Consider the following 15,671-nt stretch of genomic DNA (forward strand, 5'->3'; position numbering starts at 1 on the left):
TTATGTGTCCTTGATCAGCTCCATCTCTCCTTAGCCTCAGAGATAATTCTAAATCTTTCTCAAATTCTAGACCCAACTCCTCATGTACTAGATCCAGATTCTCTAATGACAGCCTTCTATTGTGACAGGAAATTTAAGATCATTAAGTCTTCACCATTTCTTACTTGGACTGTTGCTAGAGCTTCCTGGCTAATGCCCTTTCCCAATCTCACCATTTATCTATCCACACTGGACCCTGAGTGTACTGTCTTCAATGTAAATCAGGTCACGCAGTCCATACACTTAAAACTCTTCTATGGGCTGGCATGGCTCAGTGGTTGAGCATTGACCTATGAACCAAGAGATCATGGTTCAGTTCCTGGTCAGGGCACATGCCTGGGTTGTGGGCTTGATCACCAGTGTGGGGAGTGCAGGAGGCAGCCAGTCAATGATTCTATGTTTCTATTTCCTTCTCCCTCCCTCTTCTTCTCTGAAATCAATAAAAATATATTTTAAAAAACCCACAACTCTTCAATAGCATCTCTCCACCTTCAGAATGAAGTCCAAGGTAGTACTGAGCATGACTTAGACCTCCTCTACTTCTCCTGACTTATATATGGACACTCCCATGAGCAGTTTTTATTTTAGAAAGTCTGAAGTGCTAAATTTCAAAATCAAATCTTGCTACTCCTGTGGTGAAAATACTTCTTCCATTGCTCCTCATTAGATTTTGAATAGCACTCTCTCCTGTTTCTACAGTGTTATTTATAACTTTTAATTTTATATTAGGGTGCTTACTTTTTTATTGTGTGACTGTCTCTACTAGTAATAAGTTCCTTTAGAACATTTCTATTTTATTTTTTTATTGTACTCTCTGTCTAGTATAGTGATTGGAATATAGATGGTATGCAATGCTAATTAATAAATGACCTGCGACTAGTAATATGAACATACCATGTTATGTCACATGTCTGGCTTTTTGCTTATAACTACCTCTTCCAACATTTATTTGCTTAGTTAACTCTTTCTTGCCCTCCAAGAAAGATACTCTAAACCTACAAAAGTGCAAACTATCTCATATCTGTACTATCACATTCCCTTGTGTACACCTCTCATATTGTTTGTTGTGCTTTATGTATCTGTCTTTATTAATGGCAGGGAACAGGTCTCAATCATCTTTTAAGCATCACTTAGCATGATGCTTAACATACAACAGTCCTAAAGTTCAACTTGTTTTTAAATCCTCACCTGAAGAAATATTTTTGTTGATTTTAGAGAGAGAGGAAGGAAGAGAAAGAGAGACAGACAGAGAGAGATAAACATTGATCAGTTGCCTCCTATACTCACCTTGACACTGGGGATCAAACCCCCAACCTAGGTATGTAACCTGGAATTAAACCCACAACCTTTTGGTGTATGGGACGATGTTCTATCCAACCTAGCCACCCGGTCAGGGCTGAACTTTTCTTTTTTTAAGATATTGATTAAGCTCCTCCTGTGTAACCCACAGACGAGAGAGAGAATCATTGATTGGCTGCCTCCTGCATGCCCCCTACTGGGGATCGAGCCTGCAACCTGGGCATGTGCCCTTGAATGGAATTGAACCCAGAACCCTTTGGTCTGCAGGCCGATGCTTTATCCACTGAGCAAAACCGGCTAGGGCTCATCATTGATGTTTCCATCTCTCTCCCCTTTCCCTTTTTCCTCTCTGAAATCAATAAAGACATTTTTTTAAGAAAAGATCCAGATCCATCTTGTGCTTGTCTAGTCCCAGTCCTGGTATTAGTGATTTCTACAAGGAGCCGGGTTCTTTGTGGAGATTATATATAAAAGTCAAGATTGGATGCTTAATTCTCATAGCTATGTATGTCTCATTGTTTTTAGGACCTCTTAGTAAATAAGGTAGAAAATGCACGGAGACCATCTATATAATAAAAGCCCAGCGACCATTATGGCAGAAAGACAGGAACAACCGGTGCTATGATGCGCCGGCCACAGGGGCCGCCACCAGCGCCGCTGCCGAGCCTAAGGGCCCTGGGGTCAGTTGTGCGGCCGACACCAAGGAGCCAGAAAAGAAGAATGCGAAGGTGGCCAGGGTGCATGTGCAGCTTGAGATGAAGGCTCTGTGGAACGAATTAAATCAGCTGGGCACTGAGATGATCATCACCAAGGCTGGCAGGTCATGGCAGCCCTCTCCCTGCTGCAACCCTCCCCACGTGGTGCCAGTCTCGGGCAGCGGGCTTTGGCCCGATCCACGTGAGTGAGACTGAGAAGCAGGGTGGGAGGCATGGCCAGGCCACCTGTGGGTCCCTCTCAGTGTGGGCCAGCTCCTTCGTTCTCCAAGTCCCAGCTCTAGCGATAGCTGCCTGGTGTGCTGGGCCAGAGGGTACTGCTCAGGAGGCCAGGAAGGCAGCAGAAAGAAACCCTTTGGACCTGCCACCTGACCAGCAGCCTAGGATCCGGCACCACCAGAAATGGAATGGCTCTGAGCACACCGAGCTTGGAGGGAAGGCAGCTGCCTGTGGGGGCCTTGCCATCAGCTGGCTCCTGGTGGATCCAACCTCAAAGGAAACTCAGTCTTTGGTTCCTTAGTTTAGTCTATCCCAGCTAAAGAGGAGCAGCTGGGAACATTTTAGGGGAGAACTGAGACTCTAAAACAGTGTGTTCTGTGCGTTGGAGATTGCTACCCAGTTGTCTTAGGCCTAAATTCCAGGTGATTGTGGGGCCTGGCTCTGTCACTGGGGCCATGTCTTCCAATTGTCTGTATTTGTTGTAAGGACCCAAAGAATAGAGGGGAACAAGTTTTTCAATGCAATGGATTTGACCAACAGACAAACGCGAGTGCCAGGCTGTGTCTAATGTACACACAGAGACCCCAGCTCTGAGTCCGCCTGGCCAAAGGGAGCTCAGGGCCTGTTTGCAGAGCCTTCTGGTGGTTTCTGTTTCCTTACTGAGGCCATCCTCCCTGGGAAGCCTGGGGTCCATGCTCAGCTCTAGCTCAGTGGGTCTTCTCCAGGCCCTTCCCCCTGGCTGGCCCTGCCCCCGATCTGCCCTCCACCCATCGGGGGTGGGGCCTGCCAGCCAACCTCCCACAGCCCCTCCCCCCAGCTGACCAGACCCCACGAATTTGTGCACCAGGCCTCTAGTGTGTATATATACATACACACACACACACACACACACTGAGTGGCCAGATTATTATGACCACCTGACATTTGTAGGCAAATTAGCTATAATTTTGCACTGAAGTTGCTAGAGGGCCAGACCATTATAAACGTCTGAATAGTACAACATACCTAAGTATCATTGCTGATCAAGTTCATCCTATCATGTTGATGACGTATCCCAATGGAGATGGCTTCTTCCAACAAGACAATGTGCCATGCCACGGTGCTTGTATTGTGCAGGAGTGGTTTCAAGAACATGAGGGAGACTTTACCTTGCTTAGGTGGCCCCAACAATCAACAGATCTCAATCCAATTGAGCATTTGTGGGACGAAGTTAAAAGAGCCATCAGACAGCTGGTTCCACAACCATCCAATCTCATAGAACTGGACAGTACTATTCATCAGGCATGGTGTCAGATTCCTCGCATCACCTTTCAACATCTCGTGGAGTCAATACCAAGAAGAATCACCACAGTATTGAAGGCAAAAGGTGGCCCAACGAAGTACTGATGGGGTGGTCATAATAATCTGGACCCTCAGTATATATTCTATTTGTAAGTATTTATACATATAAATAAAATCTCCATAAATAGAGAAAATGCAGTTTGGCACAAAAGTATATTTCTACAAAATACAAAGTTTATTCTTTTATTATTATTTATTAACTAGTGACCCAGTGCACAAATTCATGAACGTTGAAAGTAAATTAATTAGGAGAAATATTTTATTATTGTTATTCGCCCTTTCTTATAATAGACATGTCAACAAAATTCATGTATCGCGCATGTGCGAGTCAACTTAGCCTTTTATATATAGAGAATAAACTTGCTTAATTAGTCCTGCTCTCTGATGTAGCTAAACTTTTTCTAGCCAGTGAAGCACCCCAATTTCTCTTTCAGGTAACTGTCAGCAACACAGCAGTAAATATCAACATGAAGCAGATTATTATTGTAGATCACTCAGGGAGAACAAAGGGTAAAATATTTAACTGCAGCAGTGTTTGACTATATTCTGTGCAGTGAGGAAACCTGAAGTAATTTTCAAGGTCCATCATTTCTTACTTCTTTTCAGTCAGATCAAGTTTCTAAGCTTTCTAAATCTCCATTTTCCGGCTAATGAAAAGAAAATACGATTCCACCAAGTCTCCTATCTACTTACTCCAGGACTCCAGGATCAAATGAGATGAGGCATGAGAAAACACTTCACAGACATTTGTTAAGATATAAAATGTTTCCACCTGGCTATAAAGCAAGTCGTGTTCCTGGGGTGAAGAAACTGCAAGGAGGCTAGTCGCTAGGGAGAGGAAGCCAGGTGTTGCTATGTGACATCATTACCCAGATGGTCAGACACTTAGCATATTAGCCTTTTATATATATAGATATCCCAAACATGTTGACTACCTCCTGGGCCTTGACCTTCCTGCTGTCTTATCCGACTATGATTGTGCTACTCAGCTGACTGCTTAACAGACCCCAGCTCCATAACCACTTTCTGAGCCTCACTGCATTCTCTATTTTCAGTCTGCCAGTCTCTGACACATCTTTGAACCCTAAACACACAACCACTTTCTTGATTCCCTACTTTTTCATACTTGGTCATGTTCCACAAGAAACGAAGAGAAGGGAACAAGAAAGAAGACAGCAAGGTCCTGAAATCTGAAGCTAAAGTTTGTGTGGATATTTATTTTATTAAAAAAATGTTTCTTTTGATTTCAGAGAGGGAAGGAGAGGGAGTGAGAGATAGAAATATCAATAATCAGAGAGAATCAGTGGGCAGCTGCCTCCTGCTCATCCCCTACTGGGGATATAGCCTGCATCCTGGGCATGTGCTCTGACTGGGAATGGAACTGTGACCTCCTGGTTCATGAGTCAATGCTTAACCACTGAGACACACTGCTGGCTAAGTTTGTGTGGATATTTAAAATGCCAGTGCTCTGCTTCTGCCTTGGACTTCCACTTTTCATGTAGTTATTGGTTTCAGAACATCTTACTTTCACACCAGCTGATGGATGTGTTTAAGATGATTTTTAAAAATTGTTTTATCCAGAATTTTTAGTTGTTTTCAAAGGGTTGGCCTGGGTACTTGGTCTTCTGTAATGCCAGAGGTAAACATTTATATGTAATATCTAAGGTTTAACATTTTAATAAAATGAACACATTTTGAAATCAGTCTAAGGGCCTGGTTCCTTGAAATTAGGAAAGAAAATTGTATCTTAAGTCACTTTTCCAAGGGCATATACAAGTTTGAAAGTGAGAATCCAGATTTTTGCCTGTATACTGACTTTCATACTAGTGTTCTTCCTGTTGTGATTGCAACAGTGAGCAAAGAGTGATATAATTTCTGGAAGGAGGAGAATAAAGGTGGACCTTATTAATGACTTTCTACCTCAATTTAACCAGAGTAGCAATTGATTTATATATTATTTTTCCTTACCCTACATAGTTAAAGAAGTGTTTCTATGCTAGAAATAAAGATGAAAACCACTGATTGAATAGATGATACAAACTCTGCTTTCTTAGGCATCCTGTTTTCGTATCATATGATAACCAGAAAATCAATGACAGTCATTTTTGTGTTCTGTATGTCATTCTTTATGTAAATATTATCACTTTTCCTACGATTTTAAAATTAGACAATTAAACATTTATACAGTCAAGTTTTCTATCTAGTAAAGTGATAGATATCTATTTGAAATATTCTGTTTGAGATCATAATCGTTTCATACTTTTCAATGTTATTTTTTTATAATTTTAAAATATATCTGCATTTTATTCATAGAGATGTGATAGTGATTCATCCTGTGGTGGATCTGCATGCATTTCTACCTGCCCCCCTTCCTACATCCCAGAATCACCTTGGTACAGTAGCCCAGGTACTTTGGGAAATGCTGACTCTCTCCAGCAACAAGCCCTCCGTTGCCTAAAGTCATTAGGCATATTCTTGTGTTCCCTGGTCTCTGTCATTTGCTCAGGGGTGATGGGCATGGACTGTGTGCGTACGAAGAACCGTGGCATTCTCACTTGGAATGCTGAGATAGAAATATAGGCTCTCTCTTTCTTGTAGGTGGCAGTGGGGGAATGTGGTCCTGACTGCTTGTGGCAGACTCTCGGCAGTCCTGTTGGGATGGAGACTTGAGATGAGGCAGGTATCCCAGAGAGCAGAGCAAGAAAGAAACACCACTAACTCCAGCAACCATGGAGCCTACCCTATCTCTGGGCTTCCAATTAGGAGAGCTAATGAACCCACTTGTTGTTTGTGCCCTCTGACATTCCTCTCATGGTCCTCACTACGTAAAGCAAGTCCCAACTTACATCAACCTTAAAGAAAACAAAAATAACAGCAAAGAATGTAAATAATGAGAAAAAATTTTGACTGTGACTGAAGATGGGTATTAGAGTCAGGGTGTCCATGCTTTGCAAAAATTGACCCAGTGATTAAAAAAAAATCATATAAGTAAGAGACTTTTATTTTTATTTTATATATATATATTTTATTGATCTTTTACAGAGAGGAAGGGAGAGGGATAGAGAGTCAGAAACATCGATGAGAGAGAAACATCGATCAGCTGCCTCCTGCACACTCCCTACTGGGGATGTGCCAGCAACCAAGGTACATGCCCCTTACTGGAATCGAACCCGGGACCCTTGAGTCCGCAGGCCGATGCTCTATCCACCGAGCCAAACCGGTTAGGGCTAAGTAAGAGACTTTTAAAAAGTTTTGAAGATCGATAGTGGAAATAGTCACACAACACTGTAAATGTACTTACTGTCACTGAAGTCTACACTGAAAAGTGGTTAAATAGTCCATTTATGGTATGTAAATTTTACACAATGACCATTGATAGCACAAAATTTGATGCATAAATTCAATGATAAATGCTTCTTCCCCCCCCCAACAATGAGAGTCTATGTGGATGGCCAGCAGGACACATAGAAGCCAGGACCAAGAGAAGCCACATGTGTGTGAGTGAGGACACAATATTCTCTCTTTATTTTTGAATGTTTTACTGTTTTATTTAATGCACAAAAATTAATTTCACTGTCCAACTGACATAAGTTCAAAACAACTTAATTTAAAAAATGGTAGATATCGATGTTTAGATTTTAAAATTAATGGGGTAGTTTGGCATCAATGAACCTCCAGAAAGAGAGAAATACTAACTCTAACCTGGAGACACCCATCTGTTTATCCATTTAGACTATGAATCCTAGGTTAAAGCACTGTCAGGAAATTCTTCCGGGATGGAGACGCACTGCTCCTCGAGGAGTCTGTCTGCCTCTAGGCCGCTGGGACCACGGGAGAGGGCCTCTTCAACTGAGCAGAAGCCCTCAGTCCTCACTCCATCCATACATCAAATCCAACTTTCATATAATTATAATATTTTACATTTATTTAGTTCTTATTATGTGCAGGATCATGCTAAATGCTTTATGTGTACAATCTCATTCTATCTTTATAGCAACTGTATAAAAGTAATTTGTGCTTTTATTCTTGTTTCCATTTTTATAAGAAATTGTTAGTTTTATGTAAAAAAATGAAAACAGACAAAAAAAAAACCAAAAAAACACAAAACAGCAGAGTATATCTCTTCAAAGAGATTTCTATTTTCTGCTTCAACTTCTTCAAAATATCCCATAAACTGGTGATGTTTAAGGGCACAGCATGAAGAAAATTTATAATCTTAATCACTTTTCCAAAACATAATGTAATGAATCTCATTTATGATGTTTTGTGATGCAATGGCAATTGAACTTACTTCCTCTTTGTAATTTAAATAAACTGTTGAGGTATTCTATTTACTTCTTTTATTATAGGCACCTTATCTGTGACAAATGATCTCAGTTTTCCACATTTTAATAATAAACTTTTTAGCTTTCTTGCCAACAATGATTACGATTATTTTCCATTAGTTCAATTATGTTAGTAAACTGGGACTCAATATTATTATTCTTATTTCTAAAAATGCCCAGTTTTTACATTTACAAAATGCAAATGTAAAATCAGATTTTAATTTATAAATACTTTTCATGCCTATACATATTCTTTTTCCCTCTGTATATATCTTATGTAATATGGATTCATGAAAAAAAAACACTTAGGATGAATAGAGGCCCAAGAAGTGCAAATAATTTAAAATTAGAACACCTCACTCAACCATTGAGAGTACTGTTAATTTGAAGTATTTTATAACAACACCAGTTTATTTGTATTTCTTTATGTTCCCTCCATTCCTTTTTACTACAATTTTTTAAATTTATGTTTTTATTTAAGTAAGTCAGTATACAATCTTATACTGGTTATATTAGTTTCAGGTGTGTAACATAGTGATTCACCAATTTTATACCTTACAATGTGATCACGCCAATAATTCTAGTAATAACCTGTCATCATGTAAACTATAATAATAATATTGACTATAATCCTCTTCCCTTTTCACCTATCCCCCAAATACTCCCTTTTAGTAATATCCCTTTAGTCTGTTTCTATGAGTCTGTTTTTGTTTTGTTTATTTTATTTTGAGATTACACATACAAGTGAAACCATATGGTATTTGTCTTTCTCTGCCTGATATATGTCTCTTAGCAAAATACCCTCTAGATCTACCCATGTTGTTGCAAATGGCAAGATTTCATTTTTTATTGCTGCATAATATATTTATATTTATATTTATATTTATATTTATATTTATATTTATTTATATTATTTATATTTATATCACATCTTCTTTATCCATTCATCTATTGGTAAACACCTAGGTTGTTTCTATATCTTGGCTATTGTAAATAATGCTGCAATGAACATAGGGATGCATGTATCTTTTCAAATTAGTGTTCTTGTTTTCTTTGGATAAATACAAAGAAATTGGATTATTGGGTTGTATGGTATATCTATTTTTAGTTTTTTGAGGAATCTCTATACTGTTTTTGATAGTTGCTGCACAAGTTTGCAGCCCCACCAACAATGCCCTTTTCTCCACGTCCTTGCCAAAACATTATTTGTCGACTTTTTTTATAACAACCATTCTGACTGGCATGAGATTGTATCTCATTGTGGTTTTGATTTGCATTTACGTGGTGATTAATGAGGTTGAGCATGCTTTCATATGACTATTGGATATCTATGTGTCCTCAGTGGAAAAGGGTCTTTTCATGTTCTCTGCCCATTTTTCTATTGGTTTGTTTAATTTTTTGTGTGTTATTAAGTTGTGTGTTTCCTATATAATTTTTGGATATAAACCCCTTATCAGATATATTATTTGTGAATATATTCTCCTAGGCAGTAGGTAACCTTTTGTTTTGTTGAAAGTTTCCTGTGCTGTGCAGAATTTTTTAAGTTTGCTGTAGCCCATTTATTTTTTCTTTTGTTACCCTTGCTTAAGAGGGCATGTCCAAAAAGATATTACTCAGACTGATGTCAGATAGTTTATTTTCTATGTTTTCTTCTAGGAGTTTTACAGGTTCAGGCCTTACCTTCAATTATTTAACCCATTTTGAGTTTATTTTTCCATATGATGTAAGAGTGCTCCAATTTCATTTTTTTGCATGTATATGTCCAGTTTTCCCAACACCACTGTTGAAGAGTATCATTACTCCTGTGTATATTTTTACCTCCTTTGTCATAAATTAGTAGACTAAATAAGTAAGGGTTTGTTTCTGGGATCTCTATCCTGTTCCATTTACTATATCTGTTTTGGTTCCTGTACCATACTGTTTTGATTATTATAGCTCTATAGTATAGTTTGAGACAAGGGAGCATGATGATACCATCAACTTTATTCATTTCTCATGACTAAACTTTAAAAAATCTAAATGAATATACCAGTAAGTTTTGTACTCGTTTGGATTATCCATACCACTTTATCTCTACTGTAGTTAAAGATCTTCCTTTGAAAGTCTTACTTTCACTTCCATCCTGTAACCTGCAACCTCCCAACATACTGCTCCATGTACTCTGTCTTGCTCTCTCTCCATCATGTCAAGGAGAGTCTTGGTGAAAGCTGGATAAAGTGGAGAGGGCTTACCGAAGATAGTGTCACTAAACCCTTCAAACCTCCTTCCTTAATGTTGTCCCTCCAGCAACAAGGAGTTGTTTTTTGTTTTGTGTTGTTTTATCTAGAAGTTGCTGGCTTAGAGTCCATTCACACTATTCTAGTAGCATATACACCTCAGCACTAGATATCTTTGTGACTCTTCAGGATAAAAGACATTATTTAGTACCTTTTATCTATTAAATAGGACTTCACTATCACAGTTTAAAAACTAAAGCTAAATGTAAATGTTGAGGGATAGAAATAAAGAAAAAGATACCTGTCTTGCCCACTCATGTTTTACTATAAATCAAAATAAAGCAATCATTAAAGTTACTTATTTTAATCCATTTGATATGTGCCACACAGATTAGAATTTGCAGGCCAGTGGAATATTATACATTTAATATCTCAGTAGTCATAACCATTAAAATAATCATAATAACACTTTATACTTACAGAGTACCTTTCATCCAAGGATCTCAAAGCCCTTTCTAAACATTAATTAGTTCTCCTAACACTTCTGCCAGACAGATAAATATTATTATCCCCATTCCTCTGGTGAAGAAACTGACACACTGAGGTAGTGACTGGCCCCAGGCTGTTTGGTAAGGCTGTGGTAATCCTAAGGGTGAGATCTTAGTGAACAACATTTCATCCTGTGCATTCCTATTTCATTACTTTGCATTCATTCTGTGTTCCCAGGGTTGTTTCAAAATTGTCAATGAGCTGTAAAATAATTTTAAGAATATATGCAAATCCCCAATGAAACTAATAAAAATAGGATCAAAGGAATAGGATAGCATGTGAACAATTCCCTGACATTCATTTCTAAATCTGTTACCTAAATGTCACAACAAATAAGATAAAAGTCTATAATTAATCTGTACTTGCCATGACTTTTTTCCAAGTTTTTATAATGGTGCCCCATTGCTGTTTCTACTTTCTATGCTTTACTTGTTCAATGTTTTTTGTGGTGTTTCACATAGAGCAGTTTAACTCTCTATTTCACTCAGTTTCTTTTAAATTGAGATGTTGCAGATAAAATTTGAAAATATCTGCATTGGTTTCATTTATACATATGATGCTGAAATTTGTATAAACACAGACAAATTTACATGAAATTTATAGTAGCAATAGGGGAATGGGTGAAATAAGTGAAGGGGGTTAAAGGGGAAAACTTTCAGTAATAAAATATAAAAGTTACGGTGATGTACCAAACAGCATAGCGTATATAGTCAATAACACTGTGATAATTTTGTATGGTGACAGAAGGTACCTAGACCTATTGTGGTGATCACTTTGTAATGAATATAAACATTGAATCACTATGTTGTACACCTGAAACTAATATAATATTGTAAGTCGATTATACTTCAATAAAGAAAAAAAGGAAAAATTGTAACCAGATGCCAGACCTAGCTCTTTTGCAAAAAGAGTTCTGATTTAAAATATTGCAGTTAGTCTTTTAATAAAAACATGTTTTAGTCTAGTTTTAAAAATAATGACTAATAATTAAATATTTTCAGAAGGTTAAAAAATTACAGTGCCAGAAGTGTATAGATGGTGTCATAGATACTCAAAATCCCATAAATCAATTCAGAACTAGTTATGCTAATAGTTTATAAATGTTAATTATAGAGTCTGGGATCTCCTAATGTTAAGTTAGAGTCTTTTAAATAGATAATACTAAGTTTGGTTTTAGCGCATCTACTTAACCAAGTCTAGAAAGTTAGTATGGTGGAGGATAAAAGTGATTTATATTTGTTTTCTTTTTAATCATTTACTAATACCCTAAAGTTATTCAGGTAAATTCACTGTTATTTAAAGTATGTAAACCTTGTGGTATAAAATACTTATCATGCCATCTTAATATTTTGTCCTTATTGAAATATGTCTCATCTTTTATCCACTTTCCTGTAGTTTCCTTTTCCTTACTCTTCCTGTTTATTTTCTATCCACCCTCTTGCTATTCTGTTTCCTAAAGGCTCACCACCAATTGCTTGAGAATATCCTACATCAAGTAATGTGGATCCAAAATATTCTTATCCCTTTGTAGTGAGATTTATATTGGTTTCTCTAAACTCTAATGATGTTATCTAATTAGAATGCTTGTTGTAATCATTACAATGGCTTTCATATCTAAGAAATAACTTAGTTTTTGAAGTAAGAACTGTCATTTTTCTAATGCAGCATATTTTGAATTTATGTATTCTTTTAACTGGTCTTCAATTTCTGGATTTCCTTTTTTGGAATACCACATAATTTCTCATATTATTACATATACATTCTACTTTGTATGACATATTAATAAAAAGCTACATAGTCTAGCCCTGGCTCATGTGGCTCAGTGGGTTGGCATGTTGTCCTGTACACCAAAAGGTTTGGGGTTTGGGTTTGATCCCAGTAAAAGCACATATGGGAAACAATATCAATCTCTCTCTCTCTCTCTCTCTCTCTCTCTCTCTCTCTCTCTCTCCCTCTCTCCCTCTCTCTCTCTCTCTCTCTCTCTCTCTCTTCCCTCTTCCCCTGTCTCTAAAAATCAATGAATATATACTTGGGTGAAGACTTTTAAAAAATCTACATGGAATCAAGTTTCTGATAGATAAAAATAATGGAAATGAAGAAGAAAGCTGAGTACTGTAATTCTGGCTCATTCAAGGAACAAAGTGATGCTTGAATATGTATTTGTCTGAGAATTAAGCTTCTAAAAGCTAAAGCATTCTTCAGTATTGCTGGGGTACTTTTTAATCTTCTGCAATTTGCTAAAAATGATGGTGTATATTTCGCATGCTTCTAATTGATTCAGAAATGCCTCTTTCCAACACTTACATTTAACTACAGTTTTTGTATTTAAACATCTGACACCTTTAACTAACCTAAACTCCTGAGTCACCAAGAGCAGAGCAGACTCAGTTCAGCCCCTGCTTCACCCCACACCCAAGAAGGTTAGCATCAGGGCCAGACTTGCAGACAGAGGGCCCCAGGCAATCTTTTCAGCCTCCCACAAAATAATTACTGAATAATCACTCAGGGCAAGGATTAAGTTGTTGCAGGTTAAGAGGAACAAGAAGAGGTGGGCAGAGAATAATTGGGTACTGTTGAAAGCTTACCTGAGATGCTAGTTTAAAATACTTCCTTTGGTAGAATATACTGTGCTCCAGGAAGAAAAGTCTCTAGAGCTAACATATATGTATTTAAAAGTGACTAATGGCGTAGTTGACTGAATATCATAAAAATTAGGGTTTGTGGAAATCAGGAGTGAAAAGCTGTTATTATTATTATTATTATTGAGAACTAAATAGAAGTAAATATTTAAGAAAATATATTTAAGAGTTACACAGAAGTAAAAAGAAATTTCTTTGTTAAAAATAAAGAAATATATAATACATTTCATTCATTTAAATAACAAAAATACCAAAGAGATATAGTTACAATTTTTTTTTCACATCCAGTGTAAGCATACTTGAATTTATATACTGCACATACTTGAAAAGAGGCTAAGAATTGCAGGAGGGAGAAATAGAAGACAATTTAGCTCAGAAAAGGAGAGACCAGATATGTAGAAATGGAGACCGAAAGAAATTAGGAACACCCCAAGGAAAAATGACCCTCTTCCACATTCCCTCTTATCCCGATTGCCTGGTTCCCAGCATCTCCTTGGTGCAGTTCCCCTTAGCCATTAGCTCTACCTGGACCAGAGGCTGTACTCTGCCAGCTCATCTCATCCATTATAGGCTGGGCAACTATCCATCCCTATCAGTTTTAACATGTTACCGCCATCTCCTTGAGGAGATTCTTTTTCCTTCTATCTAACTTCCAATAGGCATCCAATAGGCATCTGATAATTTAATTTGGCCAAGTTTTTCACACTTCTGTTTGGCTCTTTGTGATGTAAATGGTATATTTATAGATCACATTAGTACCATTTATTGAGCAAATGATTTTACAGGCTCGCTATGAGTAAAGGTACCTGTTTCTTATATCCAGAATTTTGTACTTTCTTTAACATTGCTAAGTTGAAAATACTAACAAATATGTTGTTAATGAAGAGAACAAAGTCAATGCTTCAAATGGTCATCTACAGAATTATACCAGAACATTAAAAATCAAAATTGATGTCTGTGAGATGTTCTCTGCATAACTCAAAACACTACAGGTTATCAATTACTTCCTACTAAATTATTATAATTTCTCATTCTGTGGTCACAGTTTCTGAGCTTAAATCCTGGCTCTGTTCCCTATGAAACAAGTTAGCACTAGACTAATTACTTAATATATATGTCTCAGCTATCTCATTTGTAAAGTGGGTAAGATAAACTTGTCTGGATGATTGAATTAGACTATCCATGTAAGGCAGAACATGACATATACATACATGTATCCTGATTTTTAAATTGCATATGGGATTGTGTAATATACTCTTCTGAGCCTTTTCCACTTAATAAAGTATCTTATAGAGAACTCAATAAATATTTGTTGGATGAATGAATGAATTGAATAAATAATTCTTGCACACATGAATCACCAATTATTTTTCAATAGTTTTAATGCATTACACTAAACAGATATACTAGGATTGATTCAATAACCCTTTTTGATGGACATTTAATCTCATATTTCTGAGTTTCTAGTATCATTATTAATACTACTATATAGTTAATTTCTTGACCGCATCTTAGAGACATGGAACTTTCATTTATTTACATTCTATAGTGGAAAGCTAAAAATTATAGTACCTAGATTCTCTTGCAGGGATGTTAATTAGATACTTCTAAAGGGATGTATCCATAGGAGTTTCAGAAAGTGTGTGTGAGGTAGAGCCTGTCCTTCTGCTTATTTTGGCCATTTATATTAAAAAATAAAGTTGCTGTGACCCCTGAGGTATGATAAATTCTGTTCCTTAATGTTATATTAATGTCAGTGTTGGTACAATTCATGGTCTGTCCCCCACCCCTAGACTTGCTGAGGGACTTGGCCACCCTGAGCCCATCTCAGGGGCTGCTGCTGCTGCTGGCTCAAATCACCATGAGATAGCAACCTCAGCAATTCTCTCTGCAATCCTATATCAGAGGCCCACTTCAGCCCCATCCCCATTAGTTTATCTCTGATAATGTGTGTCCCCGGTGGGATACATAAAAATGCTCAGGCACACTTATGCTACATGTGATCCAAGGGCAGCTCTGGAGAGCTAAACACAGGTCTTCCCTTTGCAGAACCGTGCTGTACCACTGGGCTTGCTCTGATGTCCACACCAACAGGATGGTGCTACAGAGTGCCCTTTGCGTTGTACAGTTCATGGGTTGTGACAAATGTACAGTGTACAGTGTTGTGTGTCTACTATTAAAGTATCATACAGAACGGTTTCACTGCCCTAAAAGTTCTCTGGCATAAGCTAAATGAAAGGAAGGATTTTAGCTGTCTTTTCTTTCTCCTTTATTCTCAGAACTTAGCAGAGTACCTGGACAAAGGTTGTGTTCAAAAAAATATTTGTTGAC

Source organism: Myotis lucifugus, unplaced genomic scaffold, assembly GCF_000147115.1.
Source record: "Myotis lucifugus unplaced genomic scaffold, Myoluc2.0 scaffold_177, whole genome shotgun sequence".
Taxonomy (NCBI): Eukaryota; Metazoa; Chordata; class Mammalia; order Chiroptera; family Vespertilionidae; genus Myotis; species Myotis lucifugus.